Genomic DNA, 17,647 nt, shown 5'->3' with positions numbered 1-17,647 from the left:
GTAGCCACTACAGTTGTGCCCGCGGGCTAGACCCTATAGAGAGCCCCGCTTACCACAGGGACCTCCTCGCTGGGGGAGGTCACGCGCTACTGCTGCTCTTATGCCCATATGCACTGTAGATACATGACATACCTCAGACTTCAGGTAGCGCTCTGATTACCTCTGCAAAACCGCGGAAACCGAGCCGACAAACGGCTACTGGCATCACCAACCAGTTCTCGGGAGACCACTACAACGGCCTCAGATACGAGAATGGGTTGTCATTGACCACCGTTATTACTCATGGTTACAGATCTAGTTATGTTAATGTTACCTGTGTATGCTAGGGGAGATGCCCTTGGTCTGCCGATACGAAACGCTAACTGCATAAATAAATAAAGGGGCAGGTCGACCAGGAAGACTCAATTACAGAAGGTCATTCTCACCCGCTGTCTATGCTTTTTCTTTCACCAAAATTTAAAATTGTGCAACATGTTTTCTATGCCATGTATACATTGTTTTGACTGTTACCGCCTATGTCAACTGTCGTGGCTGCGTAGGCTCGTTGTTATGTCATGCACAACTAAAAATAAAGAATTTAAAAAAAAAAAAATATGTGATATCAATAAAACAATTATAGTGTGAGCGCTCCTAAAAGATTTCAACCAGTTAATAATAATTAGGTGTGATATATATTTTATTACACAAAAATAAAATAAAGGCACAAGAATAGGGCAAGATTTGTAGACCAAGAGAATGCATAAGCAGACACTTGGTGCATAATTGTAGCTAAAATGTAACTCAAAAATAACAGCCACTGAAGGTACTGACAAAATAGCCACATTGTGATCGATTTTAACTGGTCAAAATATTTTTGGAGCATTCGCACTATAATTGTTTATTTTGTTAAACTACAGAACCCATCTCCCATGTTATTAGTGAGTGTTCGCTGTACTTGTGTGTGAGCACTTGCTAACGTACTTTTTATTTTCAAACTAATTTAAAAAAAAACTATGTGAAAACTTTATCTTGAAATATTCATAATGATAGACTCGGGCTCAGTTGTGAATTTGTAACCTTGTGCGTTCCGTGTTAGATGCATCGATAGCCGACTCACATTGCTCAACTTGAGAGAAGGGTTCGCCAGAAATATACTGCATTTCACCTAACTGTCATCTATATAGTAGTTGAAGGTATTTCATAAAGATAGAATCTCAAATACTCAGATTGACTGTGTTGGAATTCCCCTGAAATTCCAACCCAGTCAAAATATATGATAATACAAAGTAGAGACTACTGTTTCTCAGTATTTTTCCTACACCTGACAAAGCTTGACACTGGGTGTCCGTCGGCAAGATTGTAATTTCCCCTAACCATCACCAGTGATGGTTGCAGGGAAATTAAACTCTTTCAATGGAGGATCCGGCCGTCTCTTCAATAGACCTCAATGCTGTACTCTCGCGCAAGCTACGGACGAGGGATAGGTTCAGTTTAGTAAAATGTACCTTTGCCACGGATCCCCTGCGGCAATCCATCATCGGAGGTCTTTGCAAAATATGCAAAGACCCCAGTTGATGACAGACACGCTTTACGGATTCCAACATATTCCTTTTTTATTTGTAGTTCTAGCAAAACGGTTTTATCTTTTGGGCTTCTTTTCCTGGTCGAACACTCAAATAAACACTCCAAGCACTATAACCACTACAGCGGTGCAGGGCTTTGCTTATTGGCTGAGAGCAATCAGCTTATGCGCTAAGCCAATGAGCAGTGCTGCAATAGTTATGGTGCTTGAACTAGCTTAAACTGATTTACTTTCTCATTTAACAAGAAGTAATTGTTCACTTCAAACTAAGTAGCAATACAAAATCGCAGCTTCGCCGAGTATTGCTAAACTGATTTTCTGAACCCTGTCCAAGTTTTTAAAGACATCAATACAACCAAAAGAGTAATGGAATCGAGGGCTGTAGACCACAAATACAATCCATCTGCCCTTAGTGAAGACTATTTTCCAAGTCACCAAACAAATATGCTAGGTTTTCAGCAGTAACGTACACAAACTTCCTCTTAGCATGCTAAAATCTTGAGAATCAATAAACAATATCCACACAAATAAACACTGGGCTAATCGGATATTCGCTGAAGAATACAACATTTGCTTTATGTTACATAACCCCTAAAGTGTCTGGAGATTTATTTAAATCCATTCATGGCCTGAGTTAAACAGTGGGTTTATTATAAGGATAAATGAGGCACAGTTCATTTTATTCAAGCTTTTATAAGATATAAGGCTTAGAACTGCGTCCAGTTATTCAAGGGAAATGGTAACTTGCAAAATAAATATCCGGATGAATCATCAGAAAATGGCCGAATCTTAATGTAACATGAGGAAAAAATATATATATACACCAGAGCACATTTTTTATTTTGCTTATTTTAAATTTATTTTTTTCCGCATTATCTTTACAGAATTACAGGACATAGCTATGCAGTTGTGTAGATTAACGTTACAATAAATAACAGGTAATTGTCAAACTATGTGTCCATATGTATAGCCTGCTTTGCTTACTTACAAATCGACAAAACATTATACATACTAGATCACAATAGAGATGCATTGGTAAAACATAAAAAAGATAAAGGAACAACTTAAAGGGACACTATAATCACCATAACAATTACAGCTTAATGTATTTGTTCTGGTTAGCATAATCATTCCCGTCATCCCGTCATGTGTCCCCCTAGGGACACCTTAAGTGGCCACTCCTCAGATGGCCACTGCAGGTGTTTCCTGAGTCAGTGCTGCACAGTGTGCAGCACTGCTGTTCAGCATCTCCACACTCTGCATGGGGATGCTGAACTTTCCTTTAAGAGATTAATTGATTCAAGCTGGCATTTGGCCCCACCCCTGTCCTGCCTCCTTCCCTATGGGAAAGCATTGGATTGGCTGAAATCATAAATTCTGATGATGTCAGCAAGGAGGTGGATTGGAGGTGGGGCCAGCACCAACATACCCGCACAGCACTGGGAATAAGGTAGGTTTTATTACCTTTTAATAGAGTTAATGGGGGGCAACTGAATGACGTTGTTATTGTGCCAGGAGGCCCACGGGCACATTCTTACCTTCAGGGGTTAAACCATTTTTGACCGGTTTAACCCTGATGTTGCCTCCAGCACCGGTGTCAGCTTCCACCCAGACAGCATTCGGCTTCTGAAATTTCAGGTGGTGGCAATAGGACACTAAGTCTCTCAAGGTAAACACTGCAGTTTCTACAAAACAGCAATGTTTTACACTGAGTGCTTAATACCCCCCCCCCCCCCCATCCCCACCCCACTACCCATCTCTTCTCCTGATTTGCTATTTTTACTAATTATTCATCCTTCTTATTGAATTCCTCTTTAGGTTTACCTTGCAAGATTTTAAAATTGGGTTGACTTATTACACCATTTTGCAGTCTTTTTTGTTTGCTGATGTACATTCTTTAAAAAAAAAGTTAAATAAATAACTAGTAGATGACACAGTACGCCGACTGTAAGTCAGCTGCCAAGAGCGAACGCCACTAATAGAATGGTGAATGCCCAGACAATCTCTATCCAAGTTGATGATATTCCACTGGTAATTTCATCCAGCTGTGGCTGAGTGGACAAGTACAAGTAATATGCCTTGTTTCCACTGAGCGGATCGGTTCGGGTTGGTACAGTTTGGAAGGTTTAGAATGGACCAGCCCATTCTGGTGAGCGTTTCCACTGCAAGTCAGACCTTCAGGGCCATGCAGGGTTTAGAAAAAATGCTCTTCCTGTCCACCAATCAATGGATTGTATAGTAGATCCGCCCTAACCGAACCGTTCCATTTTCTATGGCCCTACATCTGAAGCAGGGCCCTGAATGGATCGGTACGGTTCGCTTGTATGGACCACTTTCATAATGGAAACACCCAAAATAGCGAACCGTACCGAACTGAACCGAACCGATCCGCTCAGTGGAAACGAGGCATAAGTGATTTGTGTACTGCTTCCTTTACGCCATCGACACCACTCGTCTGACTTATTACGCAATTTATTATGGTACATTTAACCTTTTTTTGGCATTTTAGAATGCAGTTTTCCAGTGAGCAGTCTAATAGTGATTTTTTTTTTACTTGCTATCAGCCCACTCTGTCGAAAGCAGAGTAATCACATAAAACAATTGCTGTAATATCTGCTTGTCAAATTCCAACAGAACTATTCACCGAAAAAAAACCAAAAAAAACATTCTACAATGACTGGGCTACTTAATAGTTCCAACAAGCGTGTATCTAACAAGCTCATCCTATATCTGGTGGACGTAAATGGCTCGAGAAAGACTGTTACAGAGCGGTATAATTGACCAGCGCATGTATTTTTGGGTAAGATACACACACACACAGAAATAGATGTCTGTGCACTAAACGGCTTGTAAGCATTCTCAAAAATGTGGACCTCCATATTTTCTGAGAAAGTTATATACAGATACAGTTGTAATTCAAATTATTCAACAATTGTGAAACTTGATAGTAATACGCACCTGCTAATATCTAGTGAGTATTGTTACAGCTTAGCCTTAGAGTATATTTAGCTACAAGGTTGGACACAAGCCTAGTATGATAAGCATATATATGTATGTGGTTAAATAGTTGTGTGAGATGCTAATTATATGTATGTAAGAGTGAACATGGATTATTTATGTCCCTTTAAATGGCTTATCTTATATGTGTGGGCACATCAACTAATCTCTCCCTAGGGCAGCCTAAGACCTTAACCCCTTAAGGACACATGACATGTGTGACACGTCATGATTCCCTTTTATTCCAGAAGTTTGGTCCTTAAGGGGTTAAAGAGACACTGTAGGCATCCAGAAGACTTCAGTTAATTGCGGTGGTCTGGGTGCAGTATCATTTTTGCACCTAGTGCTGCAATGTAAAACATTACAGTTCCAGAGAAACTGTGATATTTACATTGCAGCACTAAGTCTGCCCACAGTGGCTGTCTAACAGGCAGCCACTAGAGGGCTTCCTGAATCGAAACGAACCTTTGGTCCGGTATCTGACACTGGACGTCCTCATGCTCTGCATGAGGACATCCAGGGTCCGATTTTCCCCCTTAGGAAAGCATTGATTCAATGCTTTCCTATGATAAGATCTATTGCACGCGCGGCATTTGCATTTGCCGCATATGCGCATTAGCACCAGCTCGGCGCGGTCCGTCAGAGGGGCTGGAGCATCAACCCAGCTCCAAGGGACATCGGCGCTGGGATAAGGTAAGTAAATAAAGGATTTGTAACCCCTTATTTACCAAGGAAGGGGGTGAAAGGGGGGGGGGGGGGGGGAGTCGAGGGGCTATCGTGCCAGGAATACAGGTTTATATTCCTGGCACTTATAGTATCCTTTTGATGTGTCACTTGGAATAACCCAGATGAAGATGGTAACAGTAATGTAGAGTAAGCATATATCGCTAATTAATGGCTGACTATGCATGCTGGGAGTTAAAGGAAAAACAGTTATTACAGTTATATACCAGATCGTTTCTGTTGCTGACACGCTGTAATTAAACTATGTCCAGACTTCAACTATGTTCTGAGTTTTAGACATCTCTATGAATAGCTGTAGGTCTTAATAGATCTGATTCATTCATTTGTATCCTTACTATCAAAAACTCAAGCTACACAAGAATTAACAGCTTACAAACAAACACTCACAAATGAATATTCTTCAGTGTCATCAAATCCGTACAGGACGTCATAGATGCCCAAAAAGGGCGACGAGTGAAGTAGACAACTAGACATTCGTTTTATTGTTCTTGGCAAAAAATGCAGCCAATGACATCAATGGTATTATGTTAGTGGTTTTTTTTTTTTTTAAGGACCATGGGATTAATTTGAAGACTGCCATTCTGAAAGATTGAGAATGTAAAGAATGTGATGTTTCGAAATGTCAGAAGTAGACGAGCCTGGGAAAGCATGGTGTCTCAGGAGCAGCTAACACTGGCATCAGAGAAAGACGGCATATTTTACAGTCTACAAAATACAAGGAAGGAAATAAAATCAAATTATGGGTAGCATAACGGACGTATAATAAACCACATGGACCAGAGGCTAAGTGGTTTATATATGTCTCCAGAACCTCAAGATAGCATTATGTTTCCCTAATATACTCTTCACCATTATGCATCTTTTATTTAACGTGATATTTTTAGGTTGGGGTTAGTTGTGTTAGGCTCTTAAATGTTTACTGTTAGGTCAGCACTGTGGCATAGACTACATTAGTGAGAGTAATAGTCCCAGAGGACAGCAATTTGAGCTATTGCCACTAATCCAGCTCGGGAACAAGCTGTATGAAGATTACATCATCTCCACTTGGAAGTTTAATTCCTACTAAGCTCGGGCAGACCAGAACACGTATTTCTCAATTCTGTCCAAAATGAGGGCCTCCGAACTGCATGGAGGTGAACGGTACATTATACTGCGTTCATTACGAGAAATAAATGCAAGGATAACATCACCATCCATGTACTCTGTATTAACAAATAAATACAACCCCCTACCCGATCAGCGTTTCAGTAATTAGATTAGTGAACGCTTGCCCAGTCTTTAAGGCACACTAGTAGTCCACGTTCTGTCAGTATCCCCACTGCTGCAGACTACAATATACCTAAATCCTGAATGGTTGGTATACGTTGAATATTGGGTTGGGAACAACTTAGGCCTCCACCTAATATTTGCAAAGCTGAGCCTTGATTTAATATTTCTGGATAAGCTTTTCAATTTATCTAAAGTTTTTGAAAAAACATTTTCAATTATTTAATATGTTGCAAAAAATTGCCTTATTATTTTCAGGAGCCAACGTCAGCAATGTACTCTCACACATTCGCCAGAGTACAGAATTGAGGTCTATGGAGGATCCTGTGAGACCTCAGGAGTCTCCATAGAAAGAGATTAATTTCCCTAGAGCCATCACTAGTGAAACGAAAGGGCTTAATGGTGGTAGCTCCGTCTAGTGTCAAGCTTTGTCAGGTGTAGGAAAAATACTGAGACAAAGAAGTCCCTACTCTGTCTCAGTATATCTTTTGATGGGGTTGGAACTTCAATGAAATTCCAACACAGTCAATCTGCGTATTTCATAAAGATTTTATATTTAGGAAATACTTATTTTGGAATGGAGGTGGGACAGTACCGATTTAAATTACAAATACAATTTTCTGTATTAGCCATCTTCCAGCAGTAGCGTTTGTTTCATTTGGGTTTGAGATCAGGCCTTAATTCTCTTGATCTGCAACAATTCTGTACGATATCCAACGTCTCTCACTAGAATGCCAGTAACTTTACAATTTCATGCTTACAGCTAATCTGCAGAAAATAGTGCCAACCTTTACAGCAGCCAGAATCCCAAACCTTGGCAAACAAACGTCTCACAGAACACCTTACTTCCTGCTCTATACATTCATGCTGCACACCTGCAGCTCAGCTCGCTGCCAGAAGAAAATGTACCTAATTCATTACTTGTTTCTCAGAACCCCAAACGCCAGAGAAGAATTTGGATCCTACAGGGCCCTAGGCAGATTACCTGTTTGGACCCTTTACCTTCATTCCTTAACCCCATTAAGGACCAAACTTCTGGAATAAAAGGGAATCATGACATGTCACACATGTCATGTGTCCTTAAGGGGTTAAATATGGATGGTGAATGGAGCCAAACAAAGTCATACTTCTGGTTAAACCTTTTGAGAGGGTGGACCTTTCTGGTGCTATATGCCCTATTGGGTACTGTGGAGAAGCCCCCCCCCCCTACCAGCCCCCCCCCCCTACCACCCCTTTAAGTTTTAGTAACCGTGCACCGGCCCAAGCTCCCTACACTTCCGCGCCCCCTCCTGACCTCACTGAGACATCATAGAGAAGCCTGTGATTGGACCATTTGGTCAGCTCATAGCATATGCACGCATTGCACTAGAGAGTAGAGAGGGGAGGGAGCGGGAAAGAGGAAGTTTGTTTTTAAAAAAGCCAAATTTGCGAGGTAGGGAGAACCCACAGGGAGGGAGGATAGAGCTAGTTTCCTTTTTGCAGGTGCTTTTCTTGCAACAGGAAGATTTCTATGTCTGTTATTAGCCTGCAGAGCCCACTGACAACAGACATAATTAATGCACAGAATTGAGATTACGCATTCCGGAGTAGGGGGCTACCAATGCCATGTGTGCTGGGGATGCAACTAGCCCCAGCACAAAATTACAAATATATTATCATGTCCCTCTCAGCATTTTAATGGACAGAGAAGATACTTTAATTTTAAAGGACCACTATAGTGCCAGGAAAACATACTCGTTTTCGTGAGTGGGGGTGTGGCCAGAAGCAGAGCTGTTCTCAGAGATTTTAGGTGACTTGTGATAACAATTTAGGCAACTAAATGTAATTTATTTACACAAGTTATTGTGCTTTAAGACACATTACTGTGTGGGTTATTGCTGTGGAGCTCTGTTATATATACTCAGACACAACAACCATATGGAGCTCCTAGAAAAGAGGGACATCTGCATTTGGGAACAAAATAGGCACTGTCCATCCTAAATAGGGACACTTGGGAGGTATGTTATTAAATTCTAATTTTAGGCTCCTATTTACAACTTCTTCTGACATCTGACCACTCCACTGGATTTAGGCTGAATGGTGACTGAATAAGCAACATATGCTTATCATATGGTTACATTTTCTGTATGGCTTGAGAATATCTAAAGGGTGGAGTCCACATCTTTATTATTCATCTCCAGACTGTTATTATACTATGTTTGATGTCGTGATAATTTAAAGCAAGTTTTGTTCAAAGACATTCTGGGTCTGTTTTGTGTCAGATTTGTCGTGCTTGCATTATGTTTAACTACAAAGAGCCTTTAGTAATTGTCGTACTTACACAATGACTGACTGCTCAATGTGATTTATTCACTGAACAATTAATTGTAGTGAATTAGAAATTGATGTGAAAAAAATCAGGTAAAAAAATGTCAAAAAACTAACTATAGCAGAATTAGAGCGTTTTGCAACTTGGCTATTTCTGACCACATCTTGCAAATTGGCTTTCAAACAAAGGGTGTAAAGTGAGTACCCAGGGCTACCGGAATTTTAGACGGGATGATTGCTCCATAAGCCAAGAAGACCAGCCCTGTCCACCTCATTTTTTTTTAATTCATCGTCATTCAGATCACTACAATTCACAAGTGAATATCCCCTAGTCTCTTTATTCAAACCATATAGTTGATATGACTCTGAGATTATGCTAGTAATAATGTGCACACGATTATATGTGCCTTCCCAACCATAGACATGCATACAGGAAGATCTAAGAAGGTCTCTTTGACCGGCCCTGTACTCTCTTGACATTTTTTTTATATAAGGAGATATTGGATGATTGGCATGGAGAAGAATAACAAAGAGCAGAGACACAGGATAGAATCTCTTGCCTTGGTATTACACATATTCTATAAAACAAAGTCTTATTCCACACACTAATTAGACAACTTTACAAATCCTCCATGCCTGCAAATTAGGCAGAGCTTCAGGCACATCTATTAGGACCTGGTAGTCATCTGCCGAATGATTCTTACTTTGAGAGTCACTCTTTGAGAAGTCTATGATGCCCCTCTGGCATCAGGACTGTACTTAGAAGTCTCCCGGTGCTGGATTCCAGATAAGTAAAATGTTTCTTTTTTTTTTTATGAGGTTCTATTGCACTGGGGGGTGCGGGAAACATTATTCATAGCGCCAAATTTGCCACTTTACACAGAAGAGGTCCCCCCTCCAAAGAGTTGAAGTAACCCTTTAATCATAGACTATGACTGGATACAAAATACTTGAGACCGTGGTGCAGCCTGTGTGTCATGTTGTTTTTATGATTTATGATTAAAAAAAAAATTATTCAGCTTCCTCTATAATTTAGCATTAAAATAAAAAATCCTGTAACTCATCTACATGGATTTCCACAGCTGCAAATCAATTGCACCTCTGAACCTATACATTTTTACCTTGTAAAGCCTCTTTATCTAGGACCTTGATCACCCAGACCTTACGCCTAAAGTAATGTGTATAGATAGACTACCAGGGATAGGCAACCTTCGGCACTCCAGATGTGCACTACATCCCCCATAATGCTCTTACACCCATAATGCTGGCAAAGCATCATGGGAGGTGTAGTCCAAAACATCCGGAGTGCCGAAGGTTGCCTATGCCTGGACTATACTATTCACAGATTTGCAACAGGGTTGATGTTCCAGGAGGGATAAACCAAATTGCAAATGATTTAGGTAAACTAGAAAAATGGTCGGAGTTGTGGCAACTGACATTTAATGTGGATAAGTGCAAGATAATGCATCTTGGACGTAAAAACCCAAGGGCAGAGTACAGAATATTTGATAGAGTCCTAACCTCAACATCTGAGGAAAGGGATTTAGGGGTGATTATTTCTGATGACTTAAAGGTAGGCAGACAATAATAATAGAGTAATAATAAAGTATAGTAATAGAGCAGCAGGAAATGACAGCAGAATGCTTGGTTGTATAGGGAGAGGTATTAGCAGTAGAAAGAGGGAAGTGCTCATGCCATTGTACAGAACACCGGTGAGACCTCACTTGGAGTATTGTACGCAGTACTGGAGACCCTATCTTCAGAAGGATATTGATACCTTAGAGAGAGTTCAAAGAAGGGCTACTAAACTGGTTCATGGATTGCAGGATAAAACTTACCAGGAAAGGTTAAATAAACTTAACATGTATAGCTTGGAGGAAAGACGAGACAGGGGGGATATGATAGAAACATTTAAATACATAAAGGGAATCAACACAGTAAAGGAGGAGACTATATTTAAAAGAAGAAAAACTACCACAACAAGAGGACATAGTCTTAAATTAGAGGGGCAAAGGTTTAAAAATAATTTCAGGAAGTATTACTTTACTGAGAGGGTAGTGGATGCATGGAATAGCCTTCCAGCTGAAGTGGTAGAGGTTAACACAGTGAGGAAGTTTAAGCATGCGTGGGATAGGCATAATGCTGTAATAGATATAAGATAAGGCCAGGGACTAATGGGAGTATTTAGAAAATTGGGCAGAAAAGATGGGCCAAACAGTTCTTACATGCCGTCACATTCTATGTTTCTGTGTAGATTTTAAAAATGATGCAACGCAACTATCAGTATCACACACATCATGAAGACGAGGCGGGTAGGGAAGGAGAAGGAGGATATCGAGGCACCCGTTAAGGGACTCGGGAGTGCTAACAGTCTTGCCCTTATCCTAGACACTGGTAACCCACGCTATGCCACCGTCAGGTAGTTAGCATAGAGGTAGAGCCATGGATATGCCATAAAGCTTTGACTCAGCTCCTAGCATGATATATAGGATTGGAATACAACTAATTTATGTTAGCGGTACTGAATTTCATGGGACAGTCCCTATGCTTAGCTTCCTGTCACAATACCCTAATGTACAGGCATTTCTCCCAGACTTAGGAGTTTAACCACAAAACCACTACTTCAGACAGTGTTCATTTTATTGCTAAATGGTTTATAGTCCCAGCTGAGTTCATATGCTATGTGTCATGATTTATTAGACGTTATGTTGTATTGCGATGGCCTGTTGGATACATTAGCAACATATATTATGAGAACATTTTGGATGTTTGTTGCACTATACAATAGATACTTTCATACGAGCGTCCATGAAAATAAATGTATATATTATTCGTACGGGTCAATCTTCCCTGCCCACTTCCTGGGGTTGGAGTGCACAGGGAGGAGAGCCACACGAAAGCCTATCCACTTAAGCAGGCTGTCAGGGACCTATTTTTCTGGGACTGTATCCAAAAAAAAACTATAATTCTACAGATTTTGTCATAGCTACACACAATGTGATATGCTCCTGTGATAGTCATCCAGTATGTGACATGGGTTCTAGCAATATGAGTTGGTTTATGTCGTTGTAATCACAAAAAATACAGCAAGGAGATTAACCTAACACATTCATGATTTTTCCAAGTTTCAGTGCATCATCGACTAAAGCAATTTTGGCATTTTCTACCCACAGATATGTCTTTAAATTATTTTTAAAATATTTGAAATTTTATATTTTGTAATGCACATTGGGCTTTCTTTTCATCGCTTATATGCAAAATATAAAACATTACTGTCTTAAAAAAAAAGAAAAAAAGAACGTGAGCCAAATGTTGCTTCGTAACCACTGAAAATCAGAATAAAGTTTTCAAATGGAAAATAAATAAATAAATAAAACACGAACAACTGAAAAAACAAACAAACAAACAAACAAACAAACAAACAAAAACAAAAAACACCACCCTCCCCACAGTTTTACTTATAATACTTTCTATACAATTACTACACCTGTAGAAAAATATCTCAAAATTGATTAATTCTTTTTGCTGATTTTGGGGATAACTACACTTTATAGGGTTGTAGTCATTGGTTAGCAGCTGTGACTTACAAAGTAATTTGCTGTTTCTACAGTGTATGTTGAGACATAAATTTCACTAGTGTTCACCAATCTTAAACTGCTACACAAAATTATACATATACACAAAATCCTTTTTTTGGTTATTACATAATTATATATGCTTGTAAAATCAGGAAACCCCAAAACCTTGCAACGTATGGCCATTTTAATTATGAGTTTGTCCTAACAAAGGCCAATGCAGAATAAAAGACCCAATAGGTGTTCAGCTAAATTGCCTTGGTACCACAGTATCTCAAACTATAGCTTAACAGGTTGTTTTGGGAAGTTTTAGAGTCAAATTTACAGATCTGGGCATTTCAGAATTCAATTTAACAGACCGGACCCTTTGAGGAAAAATATCAGCCCCTCCCCCCATAGAATGGTCAAAACCAAAATGATGATCATGGAACACTTAAAAAACCCAAAACAAAACAAAACAAAAAAACAACAACCAGGGCAATTACTAGACTTGTGCACAAATCCCTTTCAGATGGGCTGAATGAATCATAAAATTGACAATCTAAGGAAGACCAAATCTAATTTGTTAGGCAAATCTGAAAAAAAAAATGCTCAGTTTCTTGACATGCATTTAATTTGTTCTGCAGAGCTGAACGGGATTTATGTACTAGTTTCACATAATTACTTTGTTAACATTTTCTGACATAATTAGAAGCAATATTGTTATACACATGTAAACACAAACTTCTATGGCAAATTCACACGTCTACGAATTGTATCCTGCTGATTTCACAGACCCCAAATACAGCAGTACCCCCATGTATAGCTTAGCCAGGTAGTTACATAGTCCCCAACCATAAACCCAATACTTACCCGAAATGGAACCTAAGGTCTCATTGGGATAGCAAAGCAGACTGGTCACTGTGACGGCCAAATCACACGCTTCGTTCAAATCTCCCTTCCTCTGTCTCATGACTTTGGAGATTTGGAGAGCAGGGGGCAGGTGCATGCTACTAAATACATATATTTTGGATCACGTGATAGATCACTTCCTCATTTATGTGCAACATAACAAAACCCAGATGTTCTCCAGTCCCACCCAAAACGTGTCTTTGTTAAACCTCTATGCCTTGTTAACAAAAATGTGTGTTGCAACACCTTGTGGGCTCAAATTAACATTTTCCAAGAAAGAGTGACTAAGAAAAAAGCCAATTTAGTTTTTCAGCTGCATTAAGTGCAAAACACCCGTTACTTAATTCCATTTTGTATATTTCCATCAAACTGCTGACAAACAGATTTGTCATCAACAGCTCTTTTTTTGTTGTGTCAGCGTATACTTTTTAGAAATTACCCATTACGGCATACAAATTCACTTTATAAACAGCTGCTTAGTTCCTATATTCAAAGTTAATTCTGATCCTACCTGCAATTTATGTATTTGCAGTCATGCGTAGTGCATGTACATTTTTCTATTCTCTTCAGTGTGCGTTAATGAATATCGAAAACAAGTTTTGTTTTTTTTCCAAGGGGCCACTCCAGTGAGACCAAACTGTTTTTTTGTAGAACTCCTCTCCTATAGATCTTTCAATTAATTATTTAGATTTGCCTGTTTTATTGGCGATGAGGAGCCACCATTGGCACATTTTTTCTACATCTGGTGGTTCTACATGAAATTACACACTTTTGGAGACGAGTCAAAGATGCTTTTACGGATATCTTAGATAGTCTGCCGACTCGAGTACATCCTCTACCACAGCACCCCTCTTGCAACACAGAAAAAGTTGGGTCTACACTTCTTAAATGCAGCCAAATCACTCATCCCCAGTTTTGGAAGTCCATAGGCATACCAACATTGCAGTACTGGTTGGCTACCGTAGAGGAGATTGTAGGGATAATTTTCCAACATAATATGTCTAACAAGATAAAATATAGACCATAAAAATAGACTACTAGTATGGGAGGGACACTGATAGAGGCCACTCTTGCAACCATTACACGAGAGGGGGCTTCATTCTTGACCTCGACTGACCACATGAGGACATAGTCCTATGGTTTTCTTATTTTCTCTTCTTTTATTCTTCCTCCCCCTTTATCCTATTCCTCTTGTCTTTATCTCACTGGCAATCTAAACACTTTTCATTGGGATACTGACGTACAGAAGTTGGTCCTATCTGTATTGTAAACATCTCCACCAGTATCTAATTGTGGCCACTCTGGTATGTCCATAATGTTTCTCGGGTACGCTCATGCTTTGGTGTTATATTGCGATTCAAGAGACAATTTGCTTCAATGTATTATATGGTAAATTTTGATGGAATGTACTTTGTCTGATGTCAACTTTTTACTTATTGTTCGGTCTTATAAAAAACTGCTATTTAAATATTGTTTTAAAAAAAATCTCTTTTACAACTATAGGGGTCTCGTAGACACATCGTGACATGCCATACCAGAGTGCGTCCATTATGTGGATGCCATTCCAGAGTGCCCCTTCTATTATAAAAGTAAAAACAGACAATAAAGCACCTGTCTAGTCCAAATTGATTTATCAGTAGGCTATGTTTCCTAGCTGCTCTCAGACAGTGCTACCTAAACGTCTCTGAAAACAAGAACTCAATTGCAATTCATGACATTACATGCCGGGATAAAACATATATTTTATATCAAGGATGGGCAGAAGTTGTTAAACCCAGTCTCCAAAGTTCTATGGGCACTTATATACACATTTGTGCTGTACATGAGCCAAATTGTTATTCTTCTGAAAACCTTGCCACCTTTTTTTTCATAGATATATATATATATATTTAGAAGCCTGTTTTTTCCCATCTAATATCTTCTAGAACAGTGGTGCCCAAAAGGTAGATCCCCAGATGTTTTAAAACTACAGCTTCCATGATGCTTTGCCATTCTAAAGTCATTCAGAGAGTTGTAGTTCTTCAACATCTGGGGATCTACCTTTTGGGCACTACTGATCTAGATGGTATCACACTATATGGGAAAAAAATGACGATATAGAAAATAACTTTAGCTGCAAGATCAGCATTGACAGCTATGTGGTTTAAGGGGCCACATAGGGAAATGGGAAACCGCCAGGGTACAAACGACAAGAGACAAGTTCTCTCAGCATGTTAACACTTATAGCAGGCGTCCCCAGACTCCGGCCCTCCAGATGTTGCTGAACTACAACTCCCATGATTCTATGAATGAAATATATAGGCTGAGAATCATGAAGTTGTAGTTCAGCAACATCTGGAGGGCCGGAGTTTGGGGAAGCCTGACTTATAGTCTCTCCACTTTGTCTCAATAGAAGTAGTAACATTTAAGCATGAGATTTGTGTCTGCACTGCATGCTGTGCACCTGTGGCTTAAATCATAACTGCCAGCTGTAGGCCCCAAGATAGATGATTCAATTAAGCGCCTTCAAAGCAACATTCTTTCTTAAATTGGGACATCTGGATTACAGCTGATAAAGTGTATATACTTCTTAGTGGGTTCTTTTTTTTTTTTAGTAATTGGTGAATTGAAATCCGAACTGTAAAATAAAGACTAAAATAGCCAAAAAATAATAATAAAAGAATTCTGACTTAGCTATATTCACATTGAAGATATTTATTTCTTAAAGAAAAACCATAGTGTTTGGAATACAAAACTGTATTACTAACGTTATAGTGTACCTCTTCCACTGCACCCTTCCCCCTTTAAACACTTACCTCTGCACAGCATGGATCAGTCTTCTCCTTCTGCTACGTCAGGCCAATTAGCAGAACATAATGAACATGCGCAGCATGAGCCATACGCCCTTTAGAACTTAACCATTGGAAAGCAATGAATCAATGCTTTCCTGTGGGGATTTTGAAGACGCTGGACGTCCTCATGCAAAGTATGAATGCAGAAAGCACCTCTAGTGGCAGTCTGGAATACAACCACTAAAGGTTGTCTTAAAGGAACACTATGATCACCTAAACAACTTTAGCTTAATGAAGCAGTTTTAGTGTGTAGTTCATGTTTCTCAAGTTTCCCTGCTCAATTCGCTGCCCTTTAGGAGTTAAATCACTTTGTTTCTGTTTATGCAGCCATTGTCACACCTCCCCTGATTGACAGAGCCTGCATGAAAAAAAAAAACTGGTTTCACTTTCAATCAGATGTAATTTACCTTAAACAATTGTATCTCTTTCTCCGTAAATCGAAATTGAATCACATACAGGAGGCTCTTGCAAAGTTTAGCAAGCTATTAACATAGCAGGGGATAAGAACATTTAAATTAAACATAACTTTAAAGGAAGGATAAACTTTAGATGACTATTTACAGGAAGTGTTTAGGAAGGATGTGCAAGTCAGATGCAGGGAGGTGTGACTAGGGTTCAGAAACAAAGTGATTTAACTCCTAAATGGCAGAGAATTGAGCAGTGAGTGCAGGGACATGATCTATACACCAAAACTGCTTCATTAAGCTAAAGTTGTTTTGGTGACTGAAGTGTCCCTTTAACCATTACATTGCAGGATTAAGGGGACAGGGACACTGCAGACAGACTACTTCAATCAGGTTCTTTTATGGACTAATAAAGTCGCCCATACTCACTTTATACTCTTTGAAGTGGTCTATGTGTAGTAGTCCTTTAGTTTTAACCCTGCAGTATAAAACACTTAGTAAATACTGCAATGCTTACATTGCAGGGTTAAATACAACTCTAGTGTCTGTTTTCCTGACAAACAAGAGCTGCTTCCGCCTTAAGAACAAAGTCAAACTCAAATCAAATTCAAAGTTTATTTCAAATTTAAGGCCAGTCCACTACCTTGGCCTTAAATTTGAAATTCACTTTCAATTGCTGAATTTTTTTTAGTTTATTGAATAGCCCAGTATGTTTTAAATAAGCAGCATTTCACAAAAGAGAAAAACATCCGTCACACAAGATATGAGCCCCCTATCCAGCTAATTGTACTTATTAATATTTGGGGGAGTTGTACGTAATTTGTAAACTGCAGGAGGGGTGCCGCAGTCTGACATCCTGAAACTGTGCAGACCGTCTTTCCACAGTAACTTGGCAGTAACTCCGCAGCAAGTTGCAACAAGGGTCCTCTCAAGCGGCTCTCTTTAGTCTAACTCTAAACAACAAATTCTGCACAGTTCCAACTTATTATCACAGGGGTTATTTACTAAATATGGAAGTGTAGAGATTTGCCAAATATATTAAATAAGGTAAGACCATTCATTTCTGCCTTG

At 39.4% G+C, this 17,647-nt stretch overlaps 1 protein-coding gene across 2 annotated transcripts in view; it reads right to left on the bottom strand.

Annotated features, from left to right (window-relative positions):
* TBXA2R (thromboxane A2 receptor) overlaps positions 1 to 17,647 on the bottom strand; it is a 51,664-nt gene that overhangs the window by 27,385 nt on the left and 6,632 nt on the right. The window contains exon 1 of one of the 2 annotated variants that reach the window (XM_063453323.1): positions 13,303 to 13,393. The exons of the other annotated variant lie outside the window; for it this stretch is intronic. The gene's annotated coding sequence lies outside the window, so the exon portion shown is untranslated. Of the gene's footprint in view, positions 1 to 13,302; positions 13,394 to 17,647 lie in introns of those variants that run through there. 2 annotated transcript variants of the gene reach the window in all.

Source organism: Pelobates fuscus, chromosome 5 (genome assembly GCF_036172605.1).
Source record: "Pelobates fuscus isolate aPelFus1 chromosome 5, aPelFus1.pri, whole genome shotgun sequence".
Lineage (NCBI taxonomy): Eukaryota > Metazoa > Chordata > Amphibia > Anura > Pelobatidae > Pelobates > Pelobates fuscus.
Note: the sequence above shows the minus strand (reverse complement) of the source record. Positions and strands in the feature narration are given on the sequence as shown.